The sequence below is a fragment of the Chrysochloris asiatica genome, unplaced genomic scaffold (genome assembly GCF_000296735.1).
Source record: "Chrysochloris asiatica unplaced genomic scaffold, ChrAsi1.0 scaffold00112, whole genome shotgun sequence".
In the NCBI taxonomy this organism is placed as follows: Eukaryota; Metazoa; Chordata; class Mammalia; order Afrosoricida; family Chrysochloridae; genus Chrysochloris; species Chrysochloris asiatica.
Window position 1 is genome coordinate 9596623 of NW_006408630.1, and position 14770 is coordinate 9611392.

At 39.4% G+C, this 14770-nt stretch overlaps 1 pseudogene; it reads left to right on the forward strand.

The window, feature by feature from the left end:
* The first annotated feature begins 8433 nt into the window (after window positions 1-8433).
* LOC102840728 lies at window positions 8434-9498 on the forward strand (annotated as a pseudogene).
* The last annotated feature ends 5272 nt before the right edge of the window (window positions 9499-14770 follow it).

A 14770-nucleotide genomic window follows, 5' to 3' on the forward strand; every position in this document is an offset into this window, starting at 1 on the left:
CTAAGAATGAATTTCTTATTAAAATATTCCACAGCTTTTTTCAGCAAATGATTGAACAAATTAGTAAGCAGATATTTTGAACTATACACTTATAATAGTGTAGGGTCTGTCTAACAATTATCATCTGCTTATTTCTGCCATAGAGAAAGCATGATTGGATGTTTTGATTAACATAAGATCTATCTAATGACAATAAAATAATGTTGTTGCTTTGTGCATCAGTTCTGACTCACATGACCCTGTAAAGGGTTTCCAAGGAGCACTTGGTGGGTTTGAACCCCTGACCTTGTAGTTAGCAGTCCAGTACATTATCCTGCAGTGCCACACCAGGACTCAAAAATAGTTAATATTTGTTGGGCTTTTACTATATGATAGCACTTTTCTTACCAATTTCATATAAAAATCATGAAGAAAACTATTAGTTTAAAGAAATTGAAGTTCAAATTGTTGTAATTAGTATGAGGTCACCAAGTTCAGAAGTGTCTCTGTCTAGATTTACATTTAGGACAGATGGTATCTAAACCTCCCTGTCTGTCACTTTGATCACAATTTTATCCATGATACTGTTCTCTTTATTGAAGACTAAATTATCTATTATGATGACCAAGAGTCAATAAAATTGAGCCCACATATAATACTTCAGCTCTCCGAGGAAAATCCTGAATTCTAGCCCTAAGTCAAGTTTAAAGAGCACAAAATCATGTGGCAAAAAGACATTTGTATGCAAGCAAGCATCTGAACATTTGGTGGAAAGTCAGTAAATATGTACATATGAGGAAAATGAGTATCATTAGACAGTGCTCTTTCTAGTACTGGTAATTTTGTTGCTCCATGGCGTGATTATTTTATTATTACTTTTCATGCATAGTTAAGCAGCTTCATTCATTTTTCATATTTAATTCCTAGCCACACAACTCTTCTATCTTTTGAATATACTATGAATATTCCTGCATCTTGCTTTTGTGAAGGCCATTTTCCTCAACTCTCTGTCTACAGCTCCTCTTTGCTTTCCCGAAAAGTCTCCAAACTCTACAGTGCCCTCAAATTCCATCTCCTACATTATCCCTATCCCTCCTTCCTCACATCTCTAATATCTAAAGGAATGTCTGTACCACATTTACTTTTATTTTGAAAAATCATTTCGAACATTCAGAAGGATGATAAGTGTTGTTTGTAGACCCATGTTCACCAACTGGTAAAGTTTTTCGATAATTGTTGTTATTGTTAAGTGCCATCCAGTTGGTTTAGATTCATAACGATTCTGTATAGAGTTTTCAAGAGCTGTGGTTAGCTTTGAACTGCCTACCTTATGGTTAGCATTTCTGTACTTATCCTACAGTGCCGCACCAGGACTCCTTTTCAATATTGGTGGTGGTTGTGTGCTGTGGAGTTGTTTCTGACTCATAGTGACCTTGCATAGGGTTTTTGAGGCTGTGAATCTTTACTGCAGCAGAAAGCCTCATCTTTCTCCCAAGGCACTGCTGGTGTATTTAAACTGCCGATCTTTTGGTTAGCAGCCCAGGCATAATTTTGTAAACTACCATGGCTCTTCTTTTCAATATTAGTCCTGGGGTTATGATTTCCAAGTGTGTCTTTAGGTTGAATGTGGAAGTACAAACTGCAAACCACAAGGTGGTGGTTCAAGTCCACCAGCAGTTTTGTGGGGTAAAATGAGGCTTTCTGTTCCTGAAAATATTTAAAGGCTGGGAAGCTCTATACAGGGTCGCTATAAGTTGGAATTAACTGGAACGTGCTTAATAACAAAAAGGGAAAATAAAAGTTATCCCTAAGTTGGATGTTTGTAACATGGGTCTGCCTGTACCTGCTTCCTCACCTACCTGTTTACACGTGTACATGCATGCACTATGATAATTACTTTTCTGAACCATTTGAGATTAAGTTGTAGATAATAGTTAACTATCTGTAGCTATATCACCAAGTCTTTCCTAAGACAAAGACATCTTATGTAATCACACTTCAATTAATACATTTAGGAAAATTATCCTTGATATAAACTGATATCTAATACTTTTCCAAATTTCACAAGTTCTAATATTTTTAAGCACTTTTTAAGGGAAAACTATTTTTTTAGATCTAGGATTCTATAAAGTATCATGTTGTTGTTAAGTGTCGTAGAGTTGGTTCTGACTCACAATGACCCTGTATAGTGTATCAGAGGTTTGGTTGGTGGATTTGAAATGCCAACCTTTTGGTTACCAGTTGAGTGCTTATCCTATAGTGCCACATCAGGAATCCTCTTAAGTATTAGTCCTGGACTTATGATGAGATCCTATAGAGTACAAGGACTCCACAGAGCATCATTTAATTCTCAGGCCTCTTAGTGTCTTTCAGACTAAGATAGTTCCTTTACAGTTGTTTCTTACCCTTAAACTGTGATGGTAACGTTGATTAATTAAGTAAGGTAATGTCCACCAGTTTTCTTAACTATATTACTTTTGCTTTTCTGAGTAGAAATACTTTATGTTTATGTAAATATCTTGTTTCTCATTAAACATCTACCAAATATGTGGTCCTGGTTGTTGTTTACTAAAGGTAATACAGAAACGGCTGCAAGCATACATTGACAGAAAACTTCCTGAGGTTCAAGCCGGATTCAGAAGAGGACGTGGAATGAGGGATATCATTGCTGATGTCCAGTGGATCTTGGATGAAAGCAGAGAATATCAGAAAGATGTTTACCTGTGCTTTGAATACGCAAAGGCTTTTAATTGTGTGGATCCTGACAAGCTATGGACAACATTGCAAAGTATGAGTATTCTGGAACACTTAACTGTGCTCATGAGGAATCTGTACATGGACCAAAAGGCAGTTGTTCGAACAGGACATGGGAACACTGAATGGTTTAAAATTAAGAAAGGTGTGTGACAAGGTTGTATTCTTTCATCATACTTTTTCAATCTGTATGCTGAGCAAATAATCCAAGAAGCTGGGTCCTATGAAGAAAAATGTGGCATCAGGATTGGAGAAAGACTCATTAACAACCTGTCATACGCAAATGATACAAGCTTGCTTGCTAAAAGTGAAGAGGGCTTAAAACATTTACAGCTGAAGATTAAAGAACACAGCCTTTGGTTTGGATTACATCTCAATGTAAAGAAAGAAAAAATCATCACCACTGGACCAATAAACAACATTATTATCAAGGGAGAAAAGACTGAAGTTGTCAAGGACTTCATTCTTCTTGGATCAACTATCAACACTCACGGAAGCAGCAGTCAAGAAATCAAACGACGTATTGCATCAGGCAAATATGCTGTACAAGAACTTTTTAAAGTATTGAAGAGCAAAGATGTCAGTTTGAGGACTAAGGTGCGCCTGACCCAAGCCATGGTATTTTCAATAACCTCATATGTATGTGAATGCTGGACAGTGAATAAGGAAGACCATAGAAGAATTGATACTTTTGAGTTGTGGTGTTGGAGGAGAATATTGGAAGTGCCACGGATTGCCAAAGGAACAGGCAGATCTGTGTTGGAAGAAGTGTAGCCAGAGTGCTCCTTGGAGGCCAAGATGGCCAAACTTCGTCTCTCATACTTCGGACATATTTTCAGGAGGGACCAGTCACTGGAGAAGGATATCATGTTTGGTAAGGTGGAGGGTCAGAGAAAAAGAGAAAGACCCTCAATGAGTTGGATTGGCAAAATGGCAGCATCAATGGGCTGAAGTATAGCAACAATTGTGAAGTTGGCCCAGGACTGGGCAGGGTTTGTTCTGTTGTGCACAGGGTTGCTATGAGTCAGTACAAATTCGATGGCACCTAACAACAACAACAGTAGAGTAGCTTCAGACTTATGGTGAACTGGCCAGTGTTTCCAAGAATTTAATCTATGTGGGAACAGAAAGTCTCGTATTTCTCCCACGGAGAGGCTGGTGGGCTGGAACTGCTGACTATGTGGTTCACAGTCCAGTGCTTATCATATGGAGCCAATTCACTTTCCATCTTATAGGTTAGCAATTGTTAAGTATTTTTTCTTGAATCAGTTATTACTATAATGATTTCAAAACAGTGATTAATTCCTGGATGGTACAGTCATCAACTGAAAGGTTGGAGGTTTGTGTCCATCCAGAAAAGCCTCAGAAGGAAGGTTTTACTATCTATTTCCAAAACATTAGCCATTGAAGTACCCTTCTATTTGGACACTCACAGGGTTTCTCTGAGTCAGACTATACAGTAACTGGTTTATCTTTCATTCACACTATTGCTTGGCATTCTACTATATGGAAAACTTTCCTATTTAGTTGTGTTTGTTTGCTTTCTCTTATTAGTAAGAATGCAGATTGTTAGTATCCATTATTTCCATTACAGTTATTATTGACTTTGGTGTTCAAATTTTGTCAGATTTGGCTATTGGGAGCTGCTTCAAACTGACCTTGTGCCTTTTTGACATGTTTGTCTAATTTGGGGGCATATCCTTATTTCTAGCTCAATAGGGAATTATTGACAATAAGGAATTAAAGACATTAACTCTAAAGACCGAAGATCAGAAGAGTTGTGGGATGATATCAAGAACATCATACATGAAGAAAGCAAAACGTCATTAAGAAGATAAGAAAGAGGGAAAAGGTCAAAATGGATGTCAGGAAATACACTGACACTTGCTCTCCAGCGTAGAGATGCTAAAGCAAATGGAAGAAATGAGAAGGTCCAAGAGCTGAACAGAAATTTCAAAGATCAGCTTGAGAAGATATAGGCAAATATTACAACAAAATGTGCAAAGATCTGGAAACAGAAAACCAAAAAGGAAGAACATGCTCAGCATTTCTCAAGCTGGGGGAACTGAAGAAAAAATTCAAGCCTCGACTTTCATTATTGAAAGATTCTCTGGGAAAATTATTGAATCCAGTTCAAGCCGGATTCAGAAGAGGCCGTGGAATGAGGACTATCACTGCTTATGTCCGATGGATCTTGGCTGAAAAATGTTTACCTGTGCTTTCTTGACTACATAAAGGCTTTCAATTGTGTGGATCATGATAAGCTATGGACAACACTGTGAAATATGAGTATTCCTGAACACTTAATTGTGTTCATGAGGAATCTGTACTTGGATCAAAAGTCAGTTGTTCAAACAGAACATGGGAACACTGAATGGTTTAAAATTAAGAAAGGTGTGTGACAAAGTTTTATTCTTTCACCATACTTATTCGACCTGTATGCTGAGCAAATAGTCCGAGAAGCTGTGTCCTATGAAGAAAAATGTGGCATCAGGATTGAAGACTCATTAATAACCTGCCATATGTGAATGATACAAGCTTCCTTGCTGAAAGTGGAGAGACTTAAAACATTTACTGGTGAAGATCAAAGAGCACAGCCTTCGGTATGGATTACACCTCAATGTCAAGAAAACAAAAATCCTCACCACTGGACCAATAAACAACAGTCTTATCAATGACGAAAAGATTGAAGTTATCAAGGACTTCTTTTTTCTTGGATCAACTATCAACACACATGGAAGCAGCAGTCAATAAATCATTAGGCAAATCTGTTGCATAAGACCTTTTTAAAGTGTTGAAGATCAAAGATGTCAGCTTGAGGACTAAGGTGCTCCTGACCCATGCCATGGTATTTTCAATAACCTCATATGCATTTGAATGCTTGACAGTGAATAAGGAAGACTGTAGAAGAATTGATGCTTTTGATTTATGGTGTTGGAGGAGAATATTGAAAATGCCATGGGCTGCCAAAAGAACCAATAGATCCATTTTGGAAGAAGTGCAGCCAGAGTGCTCCTTGGAGGCCAAGATGACCAAATTCATCTCTCATATTTCAGACATATTGTCAGCAGGGACAAGTCACTGGGGAAGGATATCATGTTTGGTAAGGTGGAAGGACAGAGAAAAAGAGGAAGACCCCCAATGTGATGGATTGGCCAAGTGGTAGCATCGATTGACTCAAGAGTTGCAAGAGTAGTGTGGTTGGCCCTGCATCAGGCAGTGTTTTGTTCTGCTGTGCATAAGTTTGCTATGGGTCGATATCGTCTCGATGGCACCTAACAACAACAACAACAACAACAACAACAACAACAAGCTCAATAAGATATCCCAGGATCATCTTGAATTTTCTTCTCCCTAGGCCTGGAATCTGTCCTTTTTCTAAGCTCGTCTTCCTTTTAGTAGGGAAAAGTATGTAGAAACCAATTTAAAATCATGTTTTCATATATTGTCCTACTTTTACAATGTTATTTTATTTTAAAATCTTCGATGGAGGACAATGTCTGGTTATATATATGTCTTCCATATATATAGATGCTTCCATGATGCTGGTTTGTAGTGTGCTCTGGAGTCAGTTCCAACTCATAGCAACCATGAATAAGGTTTCTGAGGCTATAAATCTTTATGGTTGCAGAAAGCCTCATCTTTCTTCTGCAGGATGGTTGGTAGTTTAGAACTGCTGACTTTGAAGTTAGCAGAAGATTTAGTATAGAAACTGTTTTTAATAATAATGTTTTAGAACTGGAAGTGGTTTATTCAGTCATTTCATTTTGTGTATGAGAATAGTGAGGTTCAAAAAGTTAAAAGGCCTGACTAAGGCAGTTCATTAGTGGCAGATTTGATTGGAAAGAATAATCATGCTGACTCCCAGTTCATTTACATATCTACCATACCACACATGTGCTTAGTAATGAAGCTGTGCTAGGTGACTAATGTAGAATTATAACATTTGGCAGATAAAAGATGATTACAATTATTTGCTACTACTCCCACTGAGAGGTCATTTCTTTCTCCAAAAACCTGACATTAGTCTTTCCAAGTCTTGGCATTGAAGACAATTGTTGCTCTTATGGAATGCAAGAAGCATATTGTAGAAATCGATACTAACAATTTGATTCTTCCTGACCAAACCACCTCCCCTATCTTGGAAAGAAGAAAGAGACAAAGAAATCGGAAGGAAATGATCTCAGTAAATAACTAAAAAAATCAACTTATTAAAAAGGAACAGAAGACATAAAGGTAAAGTCTAATTTCAAAACTTTAACATTTTTGTATAACATTTTATTGAAGAATTTTGTCATCAGTATTTCCTGAGAAATAGAGAAGAGTAACCCAAGAGAATGTTACCAAATTAAGTACATTTTAATCACCTCTCCCTCTGTTTTTTCGAAAAAGTTGGCTTCTATAATTTGTATTTATTTTGGGTTAAAAAATGCCTATAATATAATCTGTTTTCCCCCCCTAGTTTCCTCTTTTCACTGAGATATTGATCTTTCCAAGAATGTCAATACCTGTGCTTTTCAGTAGAGTTATCTTGGGGTTTGCTAAAGATTAATGCTTTGACTACAGGTCTGTTTCTATCACTGGAATATGCTTATCCAAGGCAGGACCTTATTTTTTATCCCATTCATCCTGAAATCCTCACTCTGCAGTCCAATACCTCCTGTAAAAATTGCTTACAAATGTTTTATGAATAAATGCTAAACCATTAATAGTTTAGAATGATAGAGGTGTGTGTGTGTGTGTGTGTGTGTGTGTGTGTGTTTTTAAGGGAATCACAGTATGTTGCTTTCAGGTTGATGGTTCTCACTAGATAAAGGTTAACTCAGCTCTCAGATCTTGATGTATGTCGATGTTTGTTGTTGTTTTTAGGTGCAGTCAAGTTGGTTCCAAATCATAACAACTCTGTATATAACAGAATGTAACACTGCCAGGTCTGTGCCATCCTCACAACTGTAGTTATGTTTGAGCCCATTGTTGTAGCCCAAAGTAGAAAACCATCAAAGAGATGGACTGATGTGGTCATCAATCCATCTCTTTGAGGGTTTTCTACTTTTTCACAGGCCATCTACTTTATCAGGTACCGTGCAGTTCTCTGGGGATTGTTATCTCCTGATAACATGTTCAAAGTCTCACCATCCTTGCTTCTAAGGGACATTCTGACTGTGCTTTTCCCAAGACAGATTGTTTGTTCTGGCAGCCCAGGGTATATCCAATATTCTTTGACAATACAATACCATAAATCAAAGCATCAATTGTTAGGTCTTCCTTTGTTCAGCTTTTGCATGAAAATGAGGTGATTGAAAATACCCTGGTTTAAGTTGTTGTTTCATGTCTTGGTTTGTAAGTGCCATTCAGTCAGCACCTACTCATAGTAGCAATCTTGTCTAGAGTTTTCGAGGAGTGGCTGGTGGGTTTGAACCACTGAACTTGTACTTAGAAGTCCAGTGCTTATCCTATAGCATCACACAGGACTTGGGTTAGGTGCACCTTAGTCTTCAAAGTGACATCGTTGTTTTTAAACATTTTAAAGAGTTCTTTTGCAAAAGATTTACTCAGTGAAATACATCATTTGATTTTTTCACTGCTGCTTCCATTGGTGTTGGTTGCAGATTCAAGTAAAATGAAATCCTTAGGAAAGCCAGAGACGAGTGGAGTCGGATGTCGCCACAGACTTGCGAGTAGCGCAGGTCCACGCATATCATGAGGCCAGGTTTCAGTCCCCGAGGGGGTGGCTTCAGAGGCCAAGGCGGGTTTGGCGACCGACGTGGCTGTGGTGGTGACCGTGGTGGACACGGTGGCCGAGGAGGATTTGGCAGAGGCTTTGGTGGGGGCCGAGGTGGAGGAGGCAGCGGCTTCAGGGGCCGTGGTCGAAGAGGAGGAAGAGGTGGCGGAGGAGGGTTCCAGTCTGGCAACCCGGATCGTGGGAGGGGAGGAAAAAGAGGAAACCCATTGGGGAAGAATGTGATGGTGGAACCTCATCAGCACGAGGGTGTTTTCATTTGCTGCGGAAAGGAAGATGCGCTGGTCACCAAGAATCTGGTCTCCGGAGAATCGGTGTATGGAGAAAAGTGAGTCGCCATTTCGGAAGGAGAGGACAAAACTGAGTACCGCGTCTGGAACCCCTTACGCTCAAAGCTGGCAGCAGCGATCCTGGGTGGCATGGATCCGATCCACATCAAGCCAGAGGCTAATGTGCTCTACCTTGGAGCTGCCTCTGGCACCACTGTATCCCACGTCTCTGACACTGTAAGCCAGGATGGTCTGGTTTATGCAGTAGAGTACTCTCATCGTTCTGTCCGTGACCTCATTAACCTGGCCAAGAAGAAGACCAGCATAATCCCTGTTATTGAAGACGCGAGGCCTCCGCACAAACACCGAATGCTCATAGCAATGGTGGACGTGACCTTTGCTGACGTGGCCAAGCCTGACCAGACCCGGATCGTGGCCCTGAATGCCCACACCTTCCTATGTAACGGAGGGCACATTGTGATTTCTGTTAAGGCCAACTGCATCGACTCCACCGCCTCAGTGGAGGCAGTGTTTACTTCTGAAGTGAAGAAGATGCAGCAGGAGAACATGAAGCCCCAGGAGCAGTTGGCTCTGGAGCAATACGAAAGGGACCACGCTGTGATCGTGGGTGTGGACAGGCCACCCCCCAAAGTGAAAATGAAGCCTAATGCCTTCTGGATTGTAAGATTGTGTTGTTGCTGTTACACGTGTGTTTTTCTATTAAAAGACTCATTTGGTCAAAAAAGAAATCCTTGACAACTTCAGCATTTCTTTGTTTATCATGATATTGCTTATGGTCCAGTGTGAGGATTTTTGTTTTCTTTATGTGGAGGTATAATTCATACTGACTGCTGGTGTGGTGCTGTGGATGCTGGACTGCAAAGTCGGTTTGAACCCCAAGGTTGGCAGTTAAGGCTCACCAGCCTCTCCTCGGAGACCCTATACAGTATTGCTATGGGTTGGAGCTGACTCCTTAGCACTTAACAACAACAATCCATACTGAAGGCTATAGTCTTTGATCTTTATCTGTAAGTGCTTCTTCAAGTATGGTTTTCTTTCATCAAGTAAGGTTGTGTCATCTGCTTATCTCAGGTTGTTAATGAATCTTCCTCCAACAGTGAAAACTTCTTTTTCTTCAAATAGTACAGTTTCTCAGATTATTTTGTTTAGCATCTAGATGAAATAAGTAAGGTGAAAGGATTTGTTTATGTACAGGTTCCACATGAGTATAATTAAGGATTTTGGAATTCTCATTCTTTGCAAAATTATTCATGATTTTTTATGGTTCAGACAGTCTGTGCATAGTCAATAAGACACAGGTAAATATCTTTCTGCTATTTTCTGCTTTTAGCCAGAATCCGTCTGACATGAGCCAAGATATCCCTCATTCCATGTCCTCTTTGGAATTTAACTTGAATTTCTGGCATGTACTTTTGCAGTAGTTTTAAAATTATATTCAGTAAATTACTTTGTGTAATATTAATGTGGTACTGTTGGATCAGCACTGGGCTATGAACTACATGGTCCATAGTTCAAAACCGCCAGCTGCTTCTCAGAAATCCTATACAGGGTTGCCATGAGTCAGAACTAATTTGAGGGCACTTAACATCAAAAACGGGCTGCGAACCTTAAGGTCAGCGGTTCGAAACTACCAGCTGCTCCGCGGGAGAAAGATGAGGCTTCCTACTCCCGTAAAGATTTACACCCTCGGAAACCCTGTACAGGGTCGCTATGGGTCGGAACCGACTCGACGGCACTTAACAACAACAAACAACAACATCAACAACAAGACTAATGATATCAAGAAACCAGTGCTGTGGAGTCAATTCTGATTCATAGTAACAGCAAAACTGCTCTATTGTGTTTCTGAGGCTGTAAATCTTTTTGGAAGCAGACTCATTTTTCTCTAGAGTAGTGGTTAGTTCGTTAAAACACATACTCTTTTGGATAGCAGTTCAACACTTAAACCACTGCATCACCAGGACTCTTTGATATTAATGATATCGTTCAATAATTTCCACATTTGGTTGGATCACCATTGAAATGTGCACAAATAGGGATCTCTTCCAGTTGGTCGATCAGGTATTGACTGCCAAGTAATTAAATCTGTTGAAAAATCTCAATAGATATTTCATCCATTCCTGAAGTCTTTTTTTCACCTCAATGCCCTAAATGCAGCTTGGATGATGTCCTTCAATGCCATTCATTCTTGATCGTATGCAACCTCCTGAAATGGTCAAATGTCAACTAATTCTTTTTAGTACATTGATACTTTATGTTCTTTCCAATGTCTTTTATTGCTTACTGCATCATTCAATATTTTGTCCATTTTGGCATTGTTGTTAAGTTCAATTATGTTGGTTCTGATTCATACCAACCCTACATACGGTTTCTGAGGAGGAGCTGGTGGGTTTAAACCACTGACCTTGAAGAAAGCAATCCAGTGCTTATCCTTTAGTGACACACCAGGGCCTCAGGATCCTTCAGTATTGCTACTTGAGTCTGGAATATTTTTGTCAGTTCTTTTAGTTCTAGCCTCACGTCTTTGCACATTTCATTATAATACTTTACTTTGTCTTCTCTAATTGTCTTTGAAATATTCTTAGCTCTCTTACTTCATCAATTTGTCTATTCACTACTCTACATACAAGACTCTGCTTCTGAGACTTTTGGGCCATCTATTTTGCACTTTCATTTCTTTCCTGATGTTTAATGATTTTTTGCTTTCTTCACTAATGATGCCCTTGAAGTCATCCCACAACTTGTCTGATCTTTTGTCACTACTGTTCAATGCATAAAATCTTCAAAATTCAAGTGGAATATACTCAAGAGCAAACTTAGGGTTTCATGGACTTGTTTACATTTTTTTCAGCTTCATGTTGAACTTGCATATGAGTAATTGATTATCTGTTCCACTATTGACTCCTGACTGTTTTGACTGGTGATATTGAACTTCTCAAAAATACTACTGAAATCAAAATAAGATTAGGGAAGAGCTGCCTTCTCAAAATGAAGTTGAGGAAAACTTTCTAAACTTCATTTTCTGATAGAGCTTGACTCAAAATGAGGAGAAATAGCTACAAATATCCATTAATAATTAGAATGTGGAATGTACAAAGTATGAATTTAGGAAAATTGGAACACAACAAAAAGGAAATGGAACTCATAAAAAGTGATATCCTAGGCTTTGTTGTTGGTACTGTTAAGTGTTGTCAAGTCAATTCCAACTCATAGCTACCCTATGCACAACAGAATGAAACACTGCCTGGTCCTATGCCGTCCTCACATTGTTGTTGTGCTTTAGCCCATAGCTGCTGCAACTGTGCCAATCCATCATACTGGGGATCTTCCTCATTTTTGCTGACCGTCCACTTTACCAAGCATGATTTACTCTCCAGGGATTGGTCCCTCATAAGTATTCTGGAACACTTAATTGTGCTCATGAGGAATCTGCACCTGGACCAAGAGGCAGTTGTTCGAAAAGAACATGGGAACACTGAATGGTTTTAAATTAAGAAAGCTGTGCAACAAGTTTGTATTCTTTCACCACACTTATTCAACCTGTATGCTGAGCAAATAATCTGAGAAGTTGGGTTCTGTGAAGAAAAATGTGGCTTCAGGATTGGAGAAAGACTCATTAACAACCTGCAATATGCAGATGATACAACCTTGCTTGCTGAAAGTGAAGAGGACTTAAAGCTTTTACTGATGAAGATCAAAGAGCACAGCCTTCAGTATGGATTAAATCTCAATGTAAAGAAAACAAAAATCCTTAACCACTGCACCAATAAACAATATTCTTTTAAATGGAGAAAAGATGGAAGTTGTCAAGGACTTCATTCTTCTTGGATCAACTATCAACACTCTTGGAAGCAGCAGTCAAGAAATCAAACGACGTATTGCATTAGGCAAATCTGCTGCACAAGACCTTTTTAAAGTGTTGAAGAGCAAAGATGTCAGCTTGAGGACTAAGGTGCGCCTAACCCAAGCCATGGTATTTTCAATAACCTCATATGCATGCGAAAACTGGACAGTGAATAAGGAAGATCGTAGAAGAATTGATGCTTTTGAGTTATGGTGTTGGATGAGAATATTGAAAGTGCCACAGCTTGCCCATAGATCCAACAGGTCTGTGTTGGAAGAAGTGCAACCAGAGTGCTCCTTGGAGGCCAAGATGGCCTAACTTCGTTTCTCATACTTTGGACATATTTTCAGGAGGGACCAGTCGCTGGAGAAGGATATCATGTTAGGTAAGGTGGAGGATCAGAGAAAAAGAGGAAGACCTCCAACGAGATGGATTGGCTAAGTTGCAGCATCGATGGTCTCAAGAGTGGCAACAGTAGTGAGCTTGGCCCAGGATCAGGCAGTGTTTCATTCTACTGTGCATAAGGTTGCTATGAGTTGGTACTGACTCAATGGCACCTAACAACAACAACAACAATAATATGTCTGACATATGAGAGGATGTCTGGTTATCCATGCCTCTAAGGAACATTTTGTTGTATTTCTTCCAATGTAGATTTGTTCGTTCTGGCAGTTCATGGTACTTTTTATACTCTTCTTCAATACTATAACTCAAATGTATCACCTCTTCTACAGTCTTCGTTATATACTGTCTAACTTTCACAGGCATAAGAAACTGTTGAAAATACCATGGCTTGGGTTAGGCACATCTTAGTTCCCAAACTGGCATCTTTGCTCTTGAGCACTTTAAAGAATTCTTGTGCAGTGGATTTTCCTAGTGTAAAATGTGTGATTAGATTTTTTTGACTGCTGCTTGTTGAAGATTGAAGCAAAAGTGTTGATAGAAGATTGAAGCAAAATGAAGTCTTTGATTACTCCAATCCCGATGCCACATTCTTCTTCATGTAATCCAGCTTCTTGGATTATTCACTTAGCTTACAGGCAGAATAAGTAAGGTGAAAGAGTTCAACCCTGGTGCACACCATTCTTGATTTTAAACCATTATGTGTCTTCTTGTTCTGTTCAATAGATTGCCTCTTGTACCTCTATGTACAGGTTCTTCATGAGTACAATTAATTGTTTGTTCTGGAATACCCATTTTCTGCAAAGTTGTAGATAGCTTGTCATGAGCCACACAGTTGGATGTCTTTGCATGGTCAATAATGCACAGGTAATCATCTTTCTTTCTTTTTTTAAAATTTTTATTGTGAATTATGTGGGTTTACATGGGAGAACAGCAGTTTTGCATTCATCCTATCATATTTGATTTAATTGCAATGATTACAATCTCCCCCCCATGCATCATCAAACAATCAAAGGGTACAACCCACATGCCTGCCTCCTGGCTGTCCACATACAGCCCCTTTCCCTCACTGAGTCCAGTGTTTCCAGCTGCTCCATCTGTCCACATCATCGTCTCTGTCTCCATTTCTGGTGTCACTGCTTCTCTGGGTAGGGTCCTGCACTCTGTTCTTCTCATTTGGTGGTTCCAAGACCTCTGCTCCTGGACTGTGAAATCAGTCACTTCCCTTCTTTTGTTACAAAACATCTACGTTTACATTTCCAACCCTCACAGTCAGTTCTGATAGCAATTATTCACTATTGTATGTCCCTTTCTCCTTTCATTAGCCCGGTCCCAACAAGGTTGGAAATAATTAAGTGGAGATTCTACCTTCCTCTTCCCCATCTGAAACTAGGCTCTCTCTTGAAAGCTTGTAAGCCAGTCACTTCTTGCCTTTGTAGTCCTTCTCCCACCTGCCCGATTTTGGGTAGCCAGTGTCTAAGTTTCCCATTCCTGTCAACCCTGTGTACTGATGGGATGGGAGTGATCCTTGCTGTAAAGATTTGTTCCCTTTTTTGAGCTACTACATCCATAAGTTCTTCTCATTTGAGCTCATCCATTTCAAATACCTTCTTTAGACAGCATAACAGACAACTATACATATGGACCTCACCACATGGAATACATAGAAATAAAATTGACTACATATGTGGAAAGAGAAGATGGAAAAGCTCCATATCATCAGTGAAAACAAGGTCAGGAGCAGACTGTGGAACAGACCAT